The sequence below is a fragment of the Acinonyx jubatus genome, chromosome B2 (assembly GCF_027475565.1).
Source record: "Acinonyx jubatus isolate Ajub_Pintada_27869175 chromosome B2, VMU_Ajub_asm_v1.0, whole genome shotgun sequence".
Classification (NCBI taxonomy): Eukaryota; Metazoa; Chordata; class Mammalia; order Carnivora; family Felidae; genus Acinonyx; species Acinonyx jubatus.
In genome coordinates this window covers 81196802-81215462 of record NC_069385.1, presented here as the reverse complement: position 1 = coordinate 81215462, position 18661 = coordinate 81196802, and positions in this window count along the sequence as shown.

Genomic DNA, 18661 nt, shown 5'->3' with positions numbered 1-18661 from the left:
GCACTTTCTGTAGGTGAAAAGACTCACCTTGAAGTAGTATATTGCCCACTTACAACAGATAAAGGAACTGTGGTTAGCATGACTGTTGGAGAAGCCCTTCTCCACACTAATTAGCTCAGAGAAACAAAACTTGGGAGCTCCAAAGAAATCACATAATTGAGCCAGGGCTATATTTGCTGTCTCTGTGACAAAAACAAGAGTAGTCTTAGAGTGTAAAGCCTTAAAAAGTGCTCTAGCCCTCCCCTTCCCTTTGACACTATAAAATGGGGTCCAGGAAAATACAACTCTAAGAGACCATAAGACAAAATAAATGAAGAAACAAACAGGAAAATTTATGAACATCTTTTATTTTATATATTTTTTTATTCTCTCTTAATTGCTTATTTATTTTTGAGAGAGACAGAGACAGAGTGAAAGCAGGGGAGGGGCAGAGAGAGAGGGAGACACAGAATCTGAAGCAGGCTCCAGGCTCTGAGCTGTCAGCACAGAGCTTCATGCGGGGCTCAAACTCATGAACCGCAAGATCATGACCTGGACCAAAGTCAGTTGCTTAACTGACTGAGCCACCCAGGAACCCCTGTGAACATCTTTTATGATGAAGCTCTGAATACTTTATTCCAAGATTAGGGGCAAGATAAGTCTATATAATGTTGAACAGGAGGAGTATGGGGTACCAATCCTGAATATACTTGTAAAGTTGAATAAATAAGTAAATATATTGTAGATAATGAGAGGCAAGGTTCTCGCTGATGAAGAAAGAAGTTAAAATTAAAGAAAAGGAAAACATAGACTAAACTCTGTGGTGCTGGGTTGGAGTCAAATATCAATATGGACAAATGTTTAAATGTATTTTCTGATAAATAGATACAGAAATAAATACAGATGTATTTTATACTTATTTATGTATTTATTTCCCAGTTCTATGACATCCAAGTAGCATTGAGCCCTGCTCACACCCAAATCTCAATTTCTAAACCCATTCTCCAATGAAAGAAAGGGTTTCTTAGAAAAGTAGTTGATTCTAGGCCTAGGGCTGAGAATGTGTGAGTTGAGCCTGGAGCATCTCATGATGCCAGAAAATAAAAAAAAATGTTTAGTATATGTGCTGCCAAAGCAGGCACACAAAAAATAAAAAAATGTATATAAAAAAAAGAAAAAATATTGAAAAGGCACAAGGACTAGCATGAAATAGCTTTGGATGGCCAAAGTTGGAATAATTTTTGCCAGAAAAATAATAGTTAATCTATAATCCAAAGACCAAAATAAACATCCATGAATCTATACTATGCATTAAGCTATAAATATTTTAATTAATGAATGAACGAATGAATGAATAACTCAATGTAACATTTCTTCTTCACAGAAGTAATAAATGTGGAAAGAATGTGGGAAATAGAAAATTATCAATATAAAATCACAGTAGTAGTCACTGAAGGTAAAATTCACTAACCGAGGCTAAAATTACTGTGCAAAGTTTAAGCAGAAGCAGAATATTGGCATAGTCTCATATTCATATCTTCCCCCAAATATTTAGTAATTACAAAGGAAAAAGTGGCTTTGCAATAAAGAATCCTAGAAGGTGCCAGGTTAGTCAAGCAATAAAGGTTAATTAACATCACCAGTAACACATATGCACCCTTTGATAGTATGCCAGGAGAGGGGCACATGATCATATCACCTCTGTGGTTTCCATCCTCAAAATGTACATAGTCTCAAGCTAATCAAGAAAAATCATCAGACAAGCTCCCACTGAGGAACATGCTATAAAATAATTGGCCAATATTCTTCAAAAGTGTCAAGGTCACGAAAGACAAGGAAAGACTGAGGGCATATTTCAGATGGGAGAAGACTGTGAAAGCATGAAAACTGAATATCAGATAGGATTCTGTATAGACTCTTAAAACTTAAAAAGAATATTAGTGCAAAAAATTGTAAAATCTGAATAAGTTCCATGCTTTAGTTAATAGCACTTGACCAAGGGCAATTTCTTAGTTTTAGTAAATGTTCTGTGGCTATATAACATGTTAACGTAAGTCCAAGCTGGTGAAGGATATACTGGAACTCTCCATACTATATTTGTATATAAAAGATAAAGCTTAGATTTTAAAATAAAGTGAAACAAACTTATTTATCACCCAGATGCTGCTACAATCACCTGGGAGGAACGATGCAAGTAAATTTAAAATGTTGCATATATACTCAAGAACAACAGCAATAACATAACTGCTTTAGTAATTGTATTGTTCATAGCAATACTGTAGCTGCTACTCTGAGATTGCTGCATGGGCAGTAATCGAATAAAGCAAACTTGGATCCAACCTACATAATATACCAAATTTCTATATGCAGTTGGATGCATTAATGAATTTTCTGTTCTATTTCATTGCTTTGTCTATTATTAATTTGCCAGGATCATCCTGTTATAATTATACAGGACTTTTACTATGTATTCATGTCTGGGAAAACAGTCTCCTCAGACTGTTTTTATTTTGGAGAACTTTTCAAACTATTCCATTTTGTTTAATTTGCCATATTAACTTTAGCTTTCTAGTTACAAAGGAGCCCATTGAGCTTTTGCTGACTTTGTATAAAATGACAAAATAATTTAGAGAAAAGCAACATATTATAATGATTATGTCTGAAGAACACTGTTACAGATGTATACAAATTTTGACCCAGCGGTTTTACTGCTGGGAATTTATCTTACAAATACAGTGCACAAGTAAGAAATGTTATAAGTACAAGACTATTCACTGTCACATTGTTATAGCATGTCATAAAGCACCACGAACAAAGTCAAAGTCAAATGACATAATGAAAAATATTGAGAACTCCTGACATAGACAAAGGGTTAAACGACCTAAAAAAAATACAGTAAAGTTTCTACAAATTTTCAAGATAAAATCTGATAACCCAGTAGGAAAATGGGTAAGAAAACATGAAACAGCAACCCCTCACCACGCAAGCGAAAGCAAATAAACACAAAGAGACCCTAACCAAATGAAAACTTGCTTAAAATTATTTACCATAAAATAAATGTAAACACACTATATGACAGAATCAGAAAGTTTGACATCAAACCCTGTAGGTGAAGCTGTAGGGAAACAGTTACACTCATACGTTGCTGATGGAAATACAAACTCTGGGGAGGGCAATATTCAAAACGTATAAAAAATCCAAACCAATTACCTTTGATTCAATAATCTAATCTCACTTCTGGGTATGTATCACACAGATACACATAAATGTACCACAAATATATATCTCATTATTTCTTAATTACAATAGCAATAAATCAGAAATAATCTAAGTAGTCATCTATAGACTATTGGCTAAAAGTGTGGTATTTATTCATAATGTAATATTATGAAGTTATAAAAAAAGAAATAAGGAATCTTTTGATAAACTATATTGTTTCTTATGCTGCATTACTAAGAGAAAAAAAAATGTATGTCCAGTAGTCATTCCAAAGCAAATGAAGTACTTAGGTATAAATCTAACAAAACATGTACGAAATCTATATGCTATAAATAACAAAATGCTGGTGATAGAAAAGATTGTCTAAATAAATTAAGGGATATATCATGTTTATGGAATGGAAAGTCAACATAGTAAAGATGTAATTCTCCCCATATTGATACATAGATGTAATATAATTCTTATTGAAATTGCAAGATTATTTGTAGACATAGACAAGCTTATTCTAAAATGTATATGGAAAAACAAAGGACCTAGAATAGCTAAAACTATTTTGATAGAGAAGAATGAGGTGGGAGAAATTACTATACCCTAAGCTAAATCTTACTATAAAGCTATAATATTCACTATTTATCATAAAATATTCAGTATTCAAGGCTTACTATACAGATGCAGTAGCATTCAAGCACATATATCAATGAACAGAATAAAGAACTCAGAAATCAACTCATTAAATTATAGCCAACTGATTTTTGATACGGGCACACAAGTTATTCAACAGATGAAGGATAGACTTTTCAACAAATGATGCATGAACAACTGGACATCCAAAGGCAAAAAATTGAACCTCAGCCTAAAACCCATATGTTAAGCAAAAATTAACTCAAATTCACTCAGGGACTCCAATATAAAACATAAAACTATAAAACTTTTAGAAAAAATTATCAGAAGAAAATGTTCAGTACCTAAGAATAGAAGAGTTTTTAGACTTGACACCAAAAATAAAATCCATGAAAGAAAAAATTGATAAATTGAACATAGTTAAAATTAAAAATTTTTACTCTGTGAAAACCCATATGAAGAGGTTAAAAATACCAGCTACAGATTGGGAGAAAGTATTTACAAGCTACATATCACAAATTCCTTACATCTATAACATGTAAAGAATTCTCAATATTTAAAAATTTAAAAATACAATATTTAAATTTTTTAATGTTTATATTTTTTAGAGAGAGAGAGAGACAGAGTGCAAGCAGGGGAGGGGCAGAGAGAGAGGGAGACACAGAATCTGAAGCAGGATCCAGGCTCTGAGCTCACAGCACAGAGTCTGATGTGGGGCTCCAACTCATGAACCTTGAGATCATGACCTGAACCCAAGTCGACGCTTAACCAACTGAGCCACCCAGGTGCCCTACAAAAACCCAATATTTATTTATTTATTTATTTATTCATTCATTCATTCATTCATTCATTTTCAATATATGAAATTTATTGTCAAATTGGTTTCCATACAACACCCAGTGCTCATCCCAAAAGGTTCCCTCCTCAATACCCATCACCTACCCTCCCCTCCCTCCCACCCTCCATCAACCCTCAGTTTGTTGTCAGTTTTTAAGAGTCTCTTATGCTTTGGCTCTCTCCCACTCTAACCTCTTTTTTTTTTTTTCCTTCCCCTCCCCCATGGTCTTCTGTTAAGTTTCTCAGGATCCATATAAGAGTGAAAACATATGGTATCTGTCTTTCTCTGTATGGCTTATTTCACTTAGCATCACACTCTCCAGTTCCATCCACGCTGCTACAAAAGGCCATATTTCATTCTTTCTCATTGCCACGTAGTTTTCCATTGTGTATATAAACCACAATTTCTTTATCCATTCATCAGTTGATGGACACTTAGGCTCTTTCCACAATTTGGCTATTGTTGAAAGTACTGCTATAGACATTGGGGTACAAGTGTCCCTATGCATCAGTACTCCTGTATCCCTTGGGTAAATTCCTAGCAGTGCTATTGCTGGGTCATAGGGTAGGTCTATTTTTAATTTTTTGAGGAACCTCCACACTGTTTTCCAGAGTGGCTGCACCAATTTGCATTTCCACCAACAGTGCAAGAGGGTTCCCGTTTCTCCACATTCTCTCCAGCATCTATAGTCTCCTGATTTGTTCATTTTGGCCACTCTGACTGGCGTGAGGTGATATCTGAGTGTGGCAAAAACCCAATATTTAATTGGGCAAAAGTAAATGGCAAATAATCACATGTTAACATCAGAGGTCACTTGGGAAATTCAAATTAAAACCACAATGAGATATTAGTACACATCTATCAGAATAGCTCACAGAGTGGTACACCGAATACTGACACTCATACACTGTAGTGGGCATGAAAAATGGTACAGTCATTCTGGAAAACAGTTTGGCAGTTTCTCATACACCTAAATATGCACATGCCTTATGACCAATTTTATTCTTGGGGATTATCTCAGAGGAATGAAAACATTAACACTAAATGTTGTGTACATAAACTCTGCACACAAATGTTCATAGCAGTTTTATTTGTAATAGCCAAACATCAGCAACAACTCAAATGTCCTTCAACAGTTGAATGGTTAAACAAAGCATGGTACATCCTTATTGTGGAATCTATTCAACCATCAAAAGAAATTCACGATTGATACATGCAGCAACTTGGATGGATCTGAAGGGAATTATGCTGAATGAAAAAGCCAATCTCAAAAGACTCATCCTGTACAATTTCAGATATATATATATAGCACTTCTTAAACAACAAAACTCAGATTAATGGTGGCCAGATTTCACTAATTTCATATAGAGATATGTAAACCAGGTAAAATCTGAATATGCTCTGTGGATTGTAGCAATGCCAGTTTCCTGGTTTTCATACTGTAGTGTTCCTAGGTCACAGGTTAGCATCAGGAGAAGTGGGAAAAGGGAACAGGACCTTCCTATACAATTTTTTGGCCACTTTCTATGCATTTATAATTATTTCAAAACAAAGGTTTAAAAAAAATAACATGCAAAACTGTGTGTATCATATGCTAGTGTTTTTTGGGAAGAGGGTAGGAGAAATAACATGTTTGTTTTTGCTTATTTACTCACAAAAGAACTCCAAAAGGATAGCATTAACAGTGGTAGGCAATATTGTATGCAAGTAACAGCAACTGTAGCAAATGGAAGACAGGTGTGGAAAAGAATGTCTTTTTTTAATATTTTAAACTATGTTAATTTATTATTTATAAAATTAAATCATTATTATAGGCATAAAAATAATTATAAATACCATGCACTATCTCTATCATTCATAAAAGAACACTTAACACCAAAACAAAACAAAACAAAAAAACAAAAAAGACATAACCTTGTATTTAGATCAAGTATTCAGATTTCACTAGTGCTACTTTATGAAAACTTTACTTCAGCATTGTTATTTCTCTTATTTTCTGTGGATTTAAGGAAACTTGACCACTGGTTAGGGCTGGTCGGGGAAAATGACACTCAGAAAACACTGTATTAGCTCATACCGATTTTACCCAGGTGCCTGATGAATAGCTCACTTTTGATTTGCAATCCTGAGGCTTCAGCTTATGCAAAGCATTGTTCTCTTGGACTTTGAAAAGAAAACAACAAAAGGATTCTTTTTACAACCTCCACAAATTGGAATAGAACGAGACTTTCAGTGCTTTGGTGTTTCTTGGGAAATAGACTTGTGCAGTGTTATTTGTACATTTCCCAAAAAAGAAAACAAAGGACAAGGAAAAGGCAAATGCTGAAACTCAAAAGAATTTTTGAAAACAGTCAAGAACAAATAAGGGACCTCAAGAATAAAAAAAAAAATGTACAGGCAGCACTTAACTACATTTATTAATGCAGCATGTAAAAGTAAAATGCCAGCCACCACAGATACTAATGGAAATCAGTAAATGTCAGTGTGGCTAAGCACTGCTACAATAGAAATCTCTGCTTTTTTATTTATCTGCTAGAACAGAGAAGAGGGAAAATTAGTAACTTAGGCCAATAAAGTATGAAGGCTACTCTGAGGTTATCCCCATTCAAAACTGCAATATTCTGCTAAGTTAAAGAGCCATTTCTCTTTATGTATCTCTTAAAGTTTTTTCCTTTTTTTTTAAATTTTTTTTAACGTTTATTTATTTTTCAGACAGAGAGAGACAGAGCATGAACGGGGGAGGGGCAGAGAGAGAGGGAGACACAGAATCAGAAGCAGGTTCCAGGCTCCGAGCCATCAGCCCAGAACCCGACGCGGGCTCGAACTCACGGACCGCGAGATCGTGACCTGAGTTGAAGTTGGACGCTTAACTGACTGAGCCACCCAGGCACCCCTTTCTTTTTTTTTTTTAATTGTTTTTAACGTTTATTTATTTTTGAGACAGAGAGAGACAGCATGAACGTTAAAGTTTTTTTCTAAACTGTATGTATCAAAGTTCATTTCATCATTAGCCATCTGTACATTTACTCTTTTCACTGCTTCTTTCTGTATATTTACAAAGCAGTGATCAGTTTAGCCAATATTTACAGGAGAAAGGCATGGGCTTTAAGTAACTATGAAAGCAAATTTAAGAGCTCTAAATTAATGATTTTTTAAATGTACACATGGGAGCACATAAATATGTTAGCATTGCAACAATCTCTGGCAAATGTCTTGAATTTGAGAAGAAGCAACCCAGTAAGCCAGACTGCTCTAAAGCGGGCACAAGTCTGGGAATGTGCTTTGTTTCCATTGAGACCACTGTCATTACTAACATGTCTTCCAAGTACCAGGACATTCAAAGCAATTATTCAGAGAATGATCACCTCTGACCTCTCAGTCTCAGGCACTCTTTCCCTTACCAGTTAGATCCCTCACTTTTCTCAGGTTTCTGCTCAAGTGTCCCCTTACCAGAGAGAGTTTCCTTGACATTCCAATGGAGGGCACACAGCTGTGAACCACTCTGTTCTCTCCACAGCACTTACCGCCACCGCCTATTTTATATTTATTTGGTGATTGTTAGAGTCCCCCTCAGGAATGTCAGCTGAATGAGGGCAGGATCCAGTCGTTTGACTCACTCCTATGTACCCACTGGGAACAGTGATTCAGTAAGTCCTCCCATTCACACCTCACAATGATTCTGTAGGTAAAAGGATGCTAAAAATTGTTGAGTGTTACCAGTCTAATCAGTAGAGTTTATGACTGAAACCCCTGTCTCTGAGTTCTAAATCGCAGACTTTCTCCAGCATATCACAGAGCCAATATTGTAAGATAATGTGAATTACTTTAAATCTGGAAATTTTCATCAGACAAATGTGGTGTCATGAAAGCTAATTGTGCGCTAAAAAGAGCATGTGGTTTTTATTAGTTTGTTCTATGATATAGTTCCTCCTTCATGTGCACAAGCAAAAGCCTTTTTCCCCCAGAAATACAGAAAAATACTGAACCATATTTATTATACAGAATAATATGGAAACAAAAAAACTTGACACTCCTCCGGGTAACCCTAGATGTTAATGCAAAGGTATTAATAAATCTACGAAATTAACCACAACCATTTCACAAATCAGTGAACATTTATCAAGTATCTTTTATTGGTCAGACCCTATGCTAAGACCATGTAGTTACAAAGGGGAATAAATGATAGTCCACATCCTTAGAGTTAAACCCTTTTAAAAATATAGACATATGAACATAATTATGATGAAATCAGAGTTTTTTTAATCAGTTTTATAAGTGATAAGAACAGAGGAAATCAGTAAGCAGTTCTGCCTGGGAGGATCAAGCAGAAAAGTTGCAGTCTGAGCTGTATCTTAAGAGATGAGTGGGCATTCCCATGTCCAACAGCAATAGAGATGGTGGCATATCTATGCACCTGGGGAATGGCATGTGTATTCCAAGCACTAGGACATTTAATACGTCTGGACATCAGGTACACTGAGAGGTATAGGTGGAGACACTCCTGTCAATGAGCATCGTAATACTGTCTAAATGTTGAGAAAGTCCAATGAGATAATGCATACAAAGCCATCAGCATAGTGCCTCACTAAGTAGTGAATAAATGCCAGCATTTGTCTTGGAATGGAGGATTTGAGATTTTTATATATCCATAATTCCAAAGGAAGAAAAATCCCTCACGGTACAAGAATAAAGGTACTATTTAGCAAATAAAATTCTTTATCAGAGTACTTGTGTAGTAGAAATGGCATGCATATTCTTTACACAGAGCTGTATTCAAAACCTGAGACTCCAGGCAACATTATCATCTGATGTTTTCAGTGAGAACCAGTATACTTGACAGGGAGCTTCAGAAGTAATGAAGCAATCCTGTATTTAATTAGAACAGGATACAATTTCACTTGCTTATATAGTAGGTTGGTTTTCCAAAGAAGAGGGTATGAGTTTGGTTTCTTCTTCCATTACTCATGACCTCAATCCTTAGGGAAATGACCAGATAATTTAATTCTCAAACACTCATTTGGGAATGTCAATGATAAATGCTCAGAAATATTGCTGCTCTGTCTGCACTGCTTTGCTTATTGGTTCCTGCCTTTCCTTCCCCCGACTTGCTTCTTCTCTCCACTCAGCCCCAAGAAACTAACTTGATATTGGAGTGATAAAAACTGTCACAATAAATGTAATCTTCTGTCACAATCTTTCTCCTTTTTTCCTTGTCCTATTGTTTCCTCTAAAAAATCTTCAGTTTGATACTTGCTTGGTAACTTTATACTTCCGTATAATTAAGAGCCAACACTGATTGATTCCATTGTTTGTACCAGTCAGCACCAGAAAATTGTAATTTTCCTTTTCTTTGCATGTTACAATCACCTAATAAGCAGCTCTAATGTTGGGCTATTGAACTACACAATAAACAAAAATTTCCCATCATTTAACATTTGTTCAAAGACTTAATGCTGTGGGTCCGCAAAAGCAGAAATAAGAAGGGAAATGTGCACTTATCCAGTGAATTCAATCAGTGCAAACCACAAATCTAAATTAACTATTCAGGCCACCAAAATCTGTTGTTGTTATTGTTGTTGTATTAATGCCTAAGCTATTTTAAAAACAAAAAAATTATGCTAACCTTACAAGGAAGTTTGGCCTTTGTTGACAGAAGTGTGCCTAACAAAAATCCTTTTGTATTCTAATTGACACATTACTTATTTTGCAAATAAGCAAGATACTTAATGTAGTTCTATTTATCACCCAGATCTGAAAGAATGTAAGGGCTTCGTTAATTAGGGATCAGAAACCACCATCCTTTGGGCCAGAGTGAGATCTTAATGCCAACTGGGTCTAGGAACCACCCACCCACCTGACTACATCCAGGATCCCCACCAGGTTCTCCCTCACTGCTTCCTTCACACACTGCTCACTGAGTGTCAGGGACACCATGGGAAGCATAGAACAGCCAAAGACAGAAAAATCCCTTCCTCTGGCATACTGGGGGGGAGGGGGGGAGGAATGGGGGGGGGACTGGCCTCCCACCTCAGGCCCAGAAGGCCAAGGCCCCTGCTGGCATCCTTCCTGACTACTCTAGGCTTGCCTCCATACATACTCATTTAGTTAACCATTTTTTTTTTCTCTTTAGAAAAATTTCTTCTCATCACGCTGGGCACAAGTACAATAGGCATTTCTGGCAGAAAAATGTGATCCCATGAGAGACCAATGTATGAAAATTTCTTTTTAAGACATTTCATGACAATAGATTGTAGTTGTGAAGGAAGCTTGAAAAATGAGTCTGTTTAATTTTGTTTTCTAGTGCTGAGAGGTGTTTGGCTCCTAAGTACCATGACCCTTGACAGTGACCTTTGCTATTGAAAATCTTCCTAGAATATATTAGTGCACTTTTCTTCTGGAGTAAGTAATATCACTTAGTCTTCTTGGGTGACTCAGCATCTCACAGTACATTATGGAGAACAGACAGGCAGCTTCTCTTTTAAGATCACACATTTTTCTTTCACTTGTATGCTTTTAACTAAAAGACATTTAGGAAACCATGTGGTTGAAAAATATTAAACTGAGCAGCATCATGCAAGATCACACATTCCTTTATTCATTCATTCACACATTCATTTCCTGAGCATTTATGGAGCCCCTACAAAGTGCAAGGCACTGTGTCAGGCCCTAAAAAGAAATAGTGAGTAACTCGAAGACCTCTAAGGAAAGAAGTTTGCCTTTCTACTCACTAGAAACACTGCTGAGCTCTCCTTAAAATCCATTTTTAGGTGGAGCATCACTGTCCACGTGGTATGTGGTAGGAAGACTGCAAAGACAGCATAGAGATGGCCAAATGCTTTTGTCTGAAAGAACCAAAGAAAACTCATGATGAGAAATTTTAAAAACTTCTCCCTTAGCAACTTTCAAATACGCAATCAGTATTGTTAATGATAGTTACTGTGCTGTATGTTACATCCCCAAGACTTGTTTTATAACTGGAAGCTTGTACCTTTTGCCCCAAATTTTACCCATTTCCCCCTGCCCACTCGCCCCAAACGCCTGCCCAGCTGCAGCAACTGCCAATCTTCTATATACCTATGGGTTTGGGTTTTTTTTTTAATTTTTATTCCACTTTAATAAGTGAGATAATATGGTATTTGTTTTTCTCTGACTTATTTCATCTAAAACAAATATACTGTTATATGTCAATTATATCTCAATAAAAAAAGGAAAAAAAAAGAAAAAAGAAAAGTCTTCTCAGAGGTGATGGCAAGTAAAGCAGGAAGGATGAGGAGGGGTTTAGGCATTCAACCACCTTTTTTAATAACCCTACCTCATCTTGCTCTTCGTTAACAATGATTTTTAATTTAAAGGGGGATCAAGTGCTTCATAAGGAACCTAAAAAATTCTCTTCTCCATTATGCTTAAAAAATAGTTAAAATGGTAAATTTTATGTTATGTGTATTTTATAATTTTTAAAAACCTTTTGTCCAAGAAAAATATGCAAATGTACATTGATTAAAAAAAAAATAGATAATCTTATGGGATCCAAAGATCCCCTGAAGGCCACCATGGAGTTCCTGAAGATTCAGGAATAGCCTGTTAAGAACCTGTGTTTTAGGGGCACCTGGGTAACTCAGTCAGTTAAGAATTCAACTCTTGATTTCAGCTCAGGTCATGATCTCAAGATTGTGAGACTGAGCCCCATGTTGGGCTCTGTGCTGTCAGCATGGAGCCTGCTTGGGATTCTGTCTCCCTCTTTCTATCTACCCCTTCCTCTCTCATGTATACTCTCTCTCCTCCTTTCAAAATAAATAAATAAACTTAAAAAAAAAGAACCTATGTATTAAATAGAGTTAAGGCAGTTGTTTTATTTTATATATATATACACGTATATATATATGCATATATATACATATATATATACGTGTATATATATATACGTGTGTATATATACACACACACACACACACACACACACATACATATATATATGGTACAAGAGAATATGTGGCAATTATTTGAATAGTTTCATCAAAACAGTGGCAAGAGAACTAATTCAGTTTCCTAAATACAGTTTCTGCTGAGATTTCTGTATACCCCAGTGCCCATCAAGGGACACTTGTCTATGTCTCAATATATTTTTGGTCAACTGGCAAGGAGGGGCAGTTGATACTAACATGTAGCAAATAGATACCAGGGATGCTAGGGAACAGCCTAAAATGTACAGGACAGCACCCCCTCCCCCCCAAAAAACCTTTCTGGCCAAACTGTCAACAATGCCAAAATAGAAAAACACTGGTCTATACTAATAAGTTTACTCAAATATTTCCTATAAGAAAAGGTTGTTCATCTCTAAAGTTGTACAAGAAAAATGTACAGAAACATCCATTTTAATCCAAATAAATAATGTCTGTTCTTTTTTTTTTTTTTTGCTTTGAAATGGATTATCATCTTGGTGTTCTTTGTTTTTATAATTACACAATATATTTATTGTTGTCCTTTGAGGGCTAACACCAGTTTTACCTAAATTAAATAATAAAAATATCAAATAATGTAATGTTAAGACCCCTATTTTTTTTATCTACTTTTGATCTAAACTAGGGCACAGGCACCATTTCATAAAAGCAGGGGAATCTCGTTTGTGGAATGAAAATAATCTGACTGGTCCATCTGCCCAGCAGTGTTGGCCTGTGGCAGTTGCTATAGCAAATATCTGTGTTTTACGAATACCACTGAGTAACACAAGCGGTCAAAAATGAAAACAGGCTTGATTAAATGCAGACTAAGTGACCTTTAAAATTATTTCATTGCCTCTGGACAGTGGTTTGGGTTACTGTGGACAAATAACTTCTCAGTATACATTTATGGTACTTGGGACTGCATCTAAATAAGGCCAGGAAAGCAGATTGCCACACATGAGCCAGAATCTTCCCTCTTAGAAGTACACACTGGCCAGCCACCTTTGACATGGAGAAAGCCATGGTGATCATTAAAAAGCACAGCAGGATAGTTTATATGTGCTCTGTTCTATTTTCCAGCTGAGTATAGTGACATACTTACCATCCCAAATAAAGTTTTCTCACTGCAAACTTGAATGTTCAGGGTATCTAAAAAAATAAAAAATCTTACAGAAACAGTATAAAATGCAAGCATGCTGTTATCTAAGTAAACTATAAAGGGGCTCAGTTTTGTTTTCAATAATCCCTTAAATTTCACTCTTCCCCCCCACCCAGGGCCTTCACATGGTTATTCGTGACAAGCTACTCACCTTTGCCTGTCTAAAAATATGTTGCAGCTCAAAATTATTCTTTTCTTATCACCTAATATTCAAAATTCACATTATTTTAATGTTCTGGACTTGAATAATCTTTAGCACCTGCAGACTAATTCACATTAAGGTATAAATGGGTGATGGCTACTGCAATGTGCTAAAACTTCAAGAAGTATTTGTATTTTAAAATAGTTCAAAGACATGAATTGGAATCATGCAGGAAACGGTAATTTTTTAGCATCTCCTGAATCACAGCATATAAGTAATTTCCAGATAGTATCAATAAAACTGTTTCTAAACTACAAATTTGTACGGATCTCACTTTCAACGATAAATGAGATTTTGCCAACACTGACTCGTAGCATACTATATCAGACCTTAGTTCCTAAAGATGGGAAAGGAAGTTGAAAGAGAGGAAAACTAAGTTCTACTGAGCAATTGCATTCCTCCGAGAATTGTCTCAGGTGTCTACACTTAAATAAGGTACTCGTCTTAAAGAATTTTTAAGATAGATCATATCAGCCCCATTTTAGAGATAAGAAAACTGACATTTACACAGATTAAATACAGTAAAACCTTGGACTTCGAGTAACTTGGTCTGCAAGTGTGCTGCCAGATGAGCAAACATTTGCAATAAATTTTAACTTGATAAATGAGAGATGTCTTGCAATACAAGTAGTAAAAGTCACTGAACATCACATGATCACAGCTGAGCCAGTAGTTCTTGAAATTCGCTTTGATATACGAGTGCTGTGGATGACAAGCATGTTTACCGAACGAATTATGCTCGCAAACCAAGGTTTTACTGTAGTTTGTTCTAAACAAAGAAAAAGGAAGAAAAGAAAGAAGAAAAAATAGGATTTTAGACCATTTTGCTGACTCAAAATTTTAAAATCTTTGGCTACACACCTGGCTCATTTTGTGTAAGCTGAAGGAAACCAGCATCTGGTAAACACCTATGGTGTTGAAGAGCTTTCTGAACTAAGCACTGCCACGAGTAGCTTGTGTAATCCTCAGAGCCTGGGAATAAGACACTCTTTTCCTCACATGAATATAGATGAAAAACAAGATGCTCAGTTAGGTGAAGGTCACACAACTGGCAAGTGGCAAATCTGGAATCTGTACCAAAGTCAGCCTTGGTCTGGATTCTAATTCTAATGCCAAGTTTACAAAAGTTTCTGGGGCATGTATCCTTTGTTTCAACTAAAAATGGTTGATAATAGTCAAACACAGGGCAAAAATTATTTTGAGCAGAATTTTCTCCAACTTATTTACTTTTTCATCCATAACAGAGGAAATTTCACAGCTTTTCACACTCACTATTATAATGTTTGCTCGTTAATGAAAGCAAATCTTTATAGATCATCTAAATGTTTTGGTTTTAAGTCAGTTTTGTGTACACGGATAAGTTTCTGCCTTTAGGATTTATTGCTTTTTTGTTTGTTTGTTTGTTTGTTTGTTTGTTTGTTTGTGGCAGCGTTTTAGGATCTTTACAGGAGATAAAAGGGGAGAGGAAAATAATGTAAAGCTCTTGGCAAACAGGGGCGGGGCTAATACAACGCATAATTGTAAAACAAAAAATAAGCATTAATTTAGAAGTTTTATCCATACAGTGCTAAGACAAACCTAATATTTGAAAACATCCTGCTACTTTCCTGAATTTACTTTCCACTCAGAAATTTGACTCCATGTAAAAATAGGCATAATGTCCTAAGTCCCAAGTTTTTGACACACATATTTCTCAGTAACTTTCCATAAACGGGAAATACCTCATGTCACGCATTACTCATCAGAGCAGAAGCATCTATATTTAATACTTCCATATCCAGCAGCTTAAATGTTCATTTTTATACATATCAATTCCCTCGGAAGAGACCAGTGGGCACCGTATGTACCCTGGTTGGTCAAGATTGTAGTCAGGCAGGGAGGGACAGGAATTTGGGAGCAGATCAGAAGGAAAGCTGTGTTCCCTTGATACAACATTGCACATGCCAAAAAAAAAAAAAAACAAACCTCTAAAGTTCGATTATAATTTAATGCTTCAGATTAACATTTAGGAAACAGTACTCAAAGATTAAGTGAAATGGACCTAATGATACAGTTTCTCTTCCAAGTCTGAATACAAATTATTCACCTGGGGCTGTTGCCATAATTCTCTAAACCACAGAACTGAATGAAATTGTTGTAATACTTTGTTTATGATGATGTCAATGATGATGATAGCATAATAATAAAAAAGCAATAATATCTACTTTCTGATAGCATTATGAGGACTAAGAGGGGAGGGTGGTAATTTAAAGCATATGGCATCAAGAGCTCAGTAATGCTAATTCCCTCCCCAACCTTTGCCCCTTTTTGAATGAAGCAGATTCTTGGGGCATCTGGGTGGCTCAGTCAGTTAAGCATCCAACTCTTGATTTTAGCTCAGCTAAAACATGATCTCATGTTTGTGGAAGGGATGGAGAGTCCCCCGCCGCGTGTTGGGCTCCACACTCATAGTCTAGAGCCTGCTTCCAATTCTCTCCCTCTCTCTCTGGTCCTTCCCCTCCCCCAGAGGCATACTTTTCTCTCTCAAAATAAATAAACCTTAAAAGTAAACAACAACAAAGAAACACAAATAAATAAATAAAATGAAGCAAATCCCCAGCAATGCGTCTTTGCTGGACTCCAACTCTAAGTATCATGATTTTACATAGAGGAGATAAAAGACTTTGAACTATGTTTTGTCATGTAGAATAAAAACCTACTTCGACACTGATACACACATTCATTTAACTTAAGTAAAAACTCATCAAAAACTAAAGGGCAGGATCCTTTCAGAAGTAGGAGCTTTTGATTCTTATTTCCAACCCAGGCTTAGGAAACTTAATTTCTCCATTTTTATGGGCTAGTGCCAAGAAATTATAAATATCTTTCATAAATAATTTAAATTACTTTCACTGAAGAAGAAAAAACAAACCTTACGAAATATCTGGGGAATACAAAGTGGGGAGGGGCTTTCCCTGAAATCAAAAGGCTGCTCTAGGGTATTAGGTTTCTAGACTACAATAAGAATAAAGTCCAACAGATAGAAAGCCCACCTCTTTCACCTTTGATTAGTTACTATGTTTACAAAAAATAAAACCTATATATTATGTAAATGTGTGTGTATGTGTATAATACAAAGGATTACCATGGAAATTGTGCCATTTACCTTATGTCGATAATTGTTTTTTCTTTGTTTTATTTGTTGTTTGATCATTTCTTTCGTATTTTTAATTAATTCTTTTTTTTTCTTTTTTATGAAATACAAAGCCCTTATTTGGAAATGATATAAAAACAAAAGACTGAATCCAGAAGAAGTAAACTGTCTGTTTTAGGGTAGACTGAAAGGATTTATGGCATCTGGGAGAAAGCATGTACAGGGAAACATTTAACAGCTGCTGTAGCTGAGACAGGAATATTATGTAAACAAGTCAGGAAAACACAACCTATTGTACAGTAAAAAGCATATTTTTTTCCTCTGGAAGTTTTGTGTTGCTTTTGTTTTGGTTGATATGTATATATTCATATACATATATATGTATACATATGTATATATTCAATATATATGTATATATTCATAGGAAATGACTGATGCTTTACAACTAAGCTATGTTTTCCTATAGATCCTTATTATTCAAAGAGTGGTCTATGGAACATCATCATTAGCATCTCCTGAGAGTCTGTCAGGAATGCAGAATCTCAGGCCCCAACCTAGACATATTGAATCACAATCTGCTGTTTAAACAACTCCCCAGGTGATTCATATGTTCATTAAATTTTGAGAAGTACCACTGCGGAAAACCAAATCCACTTGACTTGCCATTTCATTCAGGGGCCCCTTTCACACCCACAGGTACTCTGTGTGCCAAGTATTGCTCCAAAAGCTTTATATACATATTCTTAGTGGATCACAGCATAACCAAACATTGTGATTACCTAAACAGAATTTTTAAAATAAGAATTTCAGACCCTACTCCAAGTAATATAATTTAATTAGTCTGAGGTAGAGTCTGAGCAAAGATTTTTTTAAAGGTCCATTGATGAATCCAGTGTAAAGCCAAGGTTGAAAACAATTGCATTATTCCATTTAATTTTTCCCTGCAAACATAAAGGTATGTATTATTACCTTTACAGAGGAACTTGTTCATGGTTGCAAAACATGGATTTAAACTCAGGTCTTTCTGACTTCAAAGACTTGCTATTGCATTTTAAACCTACCAACATGCTAGGGGCCTTCATGCCAGTAACTTCATGGCAAACTTCCCACTGTGTGACTAGCCCAACATGCTACACTCTGTGGGAAAGCCTCTGAGGGGCAGGGGAAAAGAGAATGCACTCAAGGACCTTACAGGCAGGCAATACTGGGATGGCGAGATAAAGAGCCAAAACAGTGTTTCCCCACAAAATCACATCAGCCTAATGCTGAACCTATTGAGACTATTCAATGAAATAAGGGTAGATTGATGAATGATGTCAGCATTGCAAGTCTACACATGATCACAAACCAGATTAGCAGATAAACTTAGAAGAGACAACCAGATGTGTATGCAAAAGTGCCCTGGGCACAACTCCCACACCAAGTAACCTACCCTTTGTGGACTCTTCCATCACTGCAGTCCCATCACCACACTTGTGAGCAAGAGATATCCTGAAATCTAGTTACTCTAATATGGAATGACCAATCAGAGGCTGATGTGTGGAATGTTCCCACAGAGTCTGGGAGGATA